Source organism: Chrysochloris asiatica, unplaced genomic scaffold (genome assembly GCF_000296735.1).
Source record: "Chrysochloris asiatica unplaced genomic scaffold, ChrAsi1.0 scaffold00128, whole genome shotgun sequence".
Taxonomy (NCBI): Eukaryota; Metazoa; Chordata; class Mammalia; order Afrosoricida; family Chrysochloridae; genus Chrysochloris; species Chrysochloris asiatica.
Window position 1 is genome coordinate 2,377,156 of NW_006408646.1, and position 4,795 is coordinate 2,381,950.

At 40.1% G+C, this 4,795-nt stretch overlaps 1 pseudogene; it reads right to left on the minus strand.

The window, feature by feature from the left end:
* Positions 1–3,682: 3,682 nt before the first annotated feature.
* On the minus strand, positions 3,683–4,286 carry LOC102818042 (annotated as a pseudogene).
* Positions 4,287–4,795: the final 509 nt, after the last annotated feature.

Below are 4,795 nucleotides of genomic sequence, written 5' to 3' on the forward strand. Positions count from 1 at the left end.
TACTGCAGTTGCTGAGTTGGTTGAGGGTACATCTAGAACTACTTGTGACCATCATATCTCCAAGGGAAGAGTCTTTCTGTGAGTGAAACTATCACAAAAGAAAACCCGCAGAGAGATGGAGGAAAGACAGACAGACACCTGAGTACCTGACTCCAGCCATGTCTGAATTGGTTCCTGTAGATTTTTCTGCTATACGAACCTATAAACTTGTGTTTTTTGAACAGGATTTATTTCTAGAGTGGTCAAGAGTTCCCACGCAATTACACTCATGAGATGTGTAATTTCACCTATCTGGGCCTCAGTTCTCTTACCTGTGAAATTGGGATGACAGTAACACTTTATAGGGTTGTTGTGTAGTTTTAATGCCATAATATGTGTGAAGCACACATCATAGTGCCAGGATAGAGTACGTGTTCAGTTCAGCTATGATTAAGCCACACTCATCCTTCTAAGGGGCCACATAATCCAATTCTCATTCACTAAGAGTTCTTGTGAGGTATAAATAAGATAAAAAACCAAAATAGGTGCCATCGAGTCAATTCAAACTCATAACAACCCTATAGGACAGAGTTGAACCGTGCCATAGGATTTCTGAGACTCATTTTTATGGGAGCAGACAGCTTTATCTTTCTTCTTTGAAGTAGCAGATGGTCTGGCACATTTCAGTTTGACTGGTCAATGATTACAAATTTATGGAAGTCCGGGAAATGAAGGAACACATGAACTGGAAGTTCTTCAGAGCCAAGAATGGAAGGTGAGAAGACGAGAACTGAGCAGGCTCAAGCGTCCACTTTTGAGGACTAATGGACAGAACGGTTATCTGTTTTACACTTCAGTGCAGTGCCTGAAGCACAGAGGAACCCCACTGAATACTTGTGGCATGAGTAAACGTAGGAAAACATGGAAGAGTAAATGAACGCTTTAATTTAAAAACTCTTATTTCAGTGAAAGCACACACAAGCAGACACAGCATTTCAGCAATAACTACATTTATCCTTGTTGTTGTTGTTAGGTGCCATTGAGTCGGTACCGACCCGTAGCAACCTTATGCACAGCAGAATGAAACACTGCCCAATCCTGGGCCAACCTCACTACTGTTGCTACGCTTAAGTCCATCGATGCTGCCACTTGGCCAATCTATCTCATTGGAGTCTTCCTCTTTTTCTTTGACCCTTCACCTTACCAAACATGTTATCCTTCTCCACCGACTGGTCCCTCCTGACAGTATGTGCAAAGTTTGAGAGATGAAGTTTGGCCATCTTGGCCTCTAAGGAGCACTCTGGCTGCACTTCTTCCAAAACGGATCTATTGGTTCTTTTGGCAGCCTATGGCACTGTCAATATTCTCCTCCAACACCATAATTCAAAGGCATCAATTCTTCTATAGTCTTCCTTATTCACTGTCCAGCTTTTGCATGCATATGAGGTTATTGAAAACACCATGACTTGGGTCAGGTGCACCTTAGTCCTCAAGCTGGCATCTTTGCTCTTCAACACTTTAAAAATGTCTTGTGCAGCAGATTTGCCTAATGCAATAAGTCGTTTGATCTCTTGACTGCTGTTTCCATGAGTATTGATAGTTGATCCAAGAAGAATGAAGTCCTTGACAACTTCAATCTTTTCTCCGTTGATAAGAATGTTGTTTATTTGTCCAATGGTGAGGATTTTTATTTTCTTGACATTGAGATGTAATCCATACTGAAGGCTGTGCTCTTTGATCGTCATTAGTAAATGTTTTAAGTCCTCTTCACTTTCAACAAGCAAGGTTGTATCATCTGTATATTGCAGGTTGTTAATGAGTCTTCCTCCAATCCTGATGCCACGTTTTTCTTCATAGAACCCAGCTTCTCGGATTATTACATTTATCCTATAAACATTATATTGTGATGCCATTCTTCAAATTGTATTATCTTCTCAGAATGATTCTACCACCATTATCTCATACTCACTGCCCCTTTAAGCTCCCCACTCAACCTTGCACGTTGCTGTTTTCAGTTTGATCTCGTATAGCTCATCCTTTAAAAGTGCACAATGTCCCAAACAGATATCCTTCACTTGTTAAAATAAGCTGTTATTTATTTACTTTTGGTTTAAAGAAGACTTCAGGGGATAATTTTGGTTTAAACTTTAATGTTTAAAGATTATCTCAGGCCAGTAGTTTGAGGGACTCATTGAGCCTTCAATGGCTCTAGAAATTCTGGATTCCATTGAGAATTTGAAATTCTATTCCATATCCTGCCTTCCCCTTTTGATCAATAATGACAGCTGGGCACCATCTAATTCCTCTGGTCTCATGACAAAGTGAATGCTTCAATCTTTGATGTACTTGGACAAGATCTCATAGATGATGAGGAGCCATGTAAATTCTTGAACAGGTAGCTAACAAGAAAGTGTCTTTAAATGAGGAATCATTTTATAAAGTCTTTGTGCATTATGTAAGGGGCTACGTGGGGAGCTAGGAGACTGATAAGCAGACTGGTAAGAGTTTTCCAAAGTAAGGGTTGGGATAAAGATGTTGACAAAGATTAAAGCAAGACACATGATGAAACAAACTCTAATGAACCTTAATGTTTAATGTGTGTGTGATTATCTGATCATGTGCATATGTTGTTGGCCATGCAGGTGCGGGTTGGACTCATCTTCCTCCTTTTGTGCCTTCCACATTCTAAGTGGTGGGCATCCACTTTCTTGCTGCATCTTTATCCCCAAACACAACCTCTTGAGGGTAGAGTTGGGTCTACTGAAACTCCACAGCCTCAGCCCCTGATATGTTGCATAAATGTGCTCCATAATTATGTGAGCATCTAAAAGTGTGAGTCTCTGCTCCTCATGCTAAGGATACCTAACGACAATTAGATGAAGCTCTGGCCATCCCCTTGTAAGGAACGTCCAATCTGGACTGTTCTCTAGGAAACTCTGCATATTTATCAGACTTAATCCTTACAGCAGGTTGACCAGATCTCCATCAACCTCCATCTCCATTAATGATGTTCCTACTATTTAATGAACTATATTCTGACTACAAATGTAACAGTTGCTCATTGTAGTAAACCGGGGAATTAAAACAAGAGAGAGAGAATGAAAAACTCATCCATGATCCCAACCCCTGGAGATAAAGACCAGTGTCATTCTTATGTGTATCTTTCCTGTGTTGTTGGATGTTTTGACCACTGCTGGCTGCTAGTTTTCAGTCATTGTAAGTGATGTTTCTGGAATGTTTTCTACGTTCTTCTCTTTCCAGGCCTTCAAATAGGCTTTTCCTGTAAGAGCACTTCTCTCCCCATCCTTCCTTGGTCTGTTTTTTTTTTTTTTAAACTTTAAATTATCTTTATTGCTCAAGTTAATTGACAGTGTTAGGGAGGACAATTCACTGTTAATACCAAAGAGCTGGAAGACTGAAGACTGATACACATAGCTTTAGAATTGCTGCTACTCACAAAACTCTTTAGATTTTATTCAGGGTTTACAGAAAGGGGGCTGTCTACAAACAAGCTAATAATAACAGGATGTGATATGATATAATCTAAACTAGAATTTTTAAACCTCTGTTGCGACTTACATACCCATAGCAATGTTATAATTATATATTACTTAGGTTCCAGTTCTTTCTTCAAAGAGTCAACAGAATGCCATGGATTGAAGAGAGTTTCGAACACTTGCCATCTCTTGCTGCTGAGTACCCATCAAATTTTTTTCTGCAGCATAGCCATTTCTTTTCTAAGTTCATTTTGCACACCACTGATTATTTTCCATTTCCTGCATACTCTTTACAAACTGCTCATGTAACTGTTTAACTGCTTCCAGTCTCTGGCTCTGAACAATTCTACATTGTTGTAAAATCTTTTGTTGTTGTTGAAACATATTAGTCAGTTTTTCTTCTTGTTCCTCAGTTTTCTGCATATCCATAGCCCACTGCTGAGAATATTCCTGGCTAAGTTTCAGTCTTTGTTCTTGTTGTGCTTTCCAAACATTTCCAATTTTCTAGTCACTGTTTTTGAGAGAAGTCTGGGTATATAGTTCTAATTTCTTTGCAAGAAGAGCCTTGTTAATGTCAGCTCCAAATCTTTCCAGCATATTCTGTACTTCACCCCCGAGATCTCGCTCCATCCTTGTGGAAGACCTTTTCTTCCCAGGCTTATCAATTGCTGTAATCTTTCCTTCTAGGAAATCCTGTTCAGCACCACTCAGATTCTTCTCGATGTTCTCAAACTCATAGGCACAGATGATCTGCTCCTCCCCGGTTTGCTTCACAAATTTCCTCAGTTGCTTTCTTCCATTAGGTGCCATCATAGATCTTTTCAGCTGCGAGTACTTCATCTCCACAAAACTTGTCTTCCTTGGTCTGTTTTGATTCATCCACAAGTCACGGCCAAGATGTACTTCCTCCAAGGAGCCTTCCCAGATGCACCATTTCTGGGCCAGGTATTCCTCCATCCCACAGATTCCATCTCTTATCATAAACTGCAGTATGGATGTACATAAACAGCCTGCTCCCAATGGCCCACGTCTTCCAGGAAGTACAGAACCACATCGTATTAATGACCATAACTGGTTCACAGTAGTATGAAGTAAGTTGTGAATAAACATTGGTCAAGAAGCATTGTTGGTTTAGTAATAGAATTCTTTCCTTCCTTGCTAGGAGACCCAGGTTTTATTTCTGACCATCCCCTCAAACACAGCTACACCCAACTGTCCATGGAAGCTTGTATGCTGCTATGACATTGAATAGATTTCACTAGAGCTTCCAGTAAGATGGACTAGGAAGATAGACCTAGTGATCTCCTTCTGAAAATGTC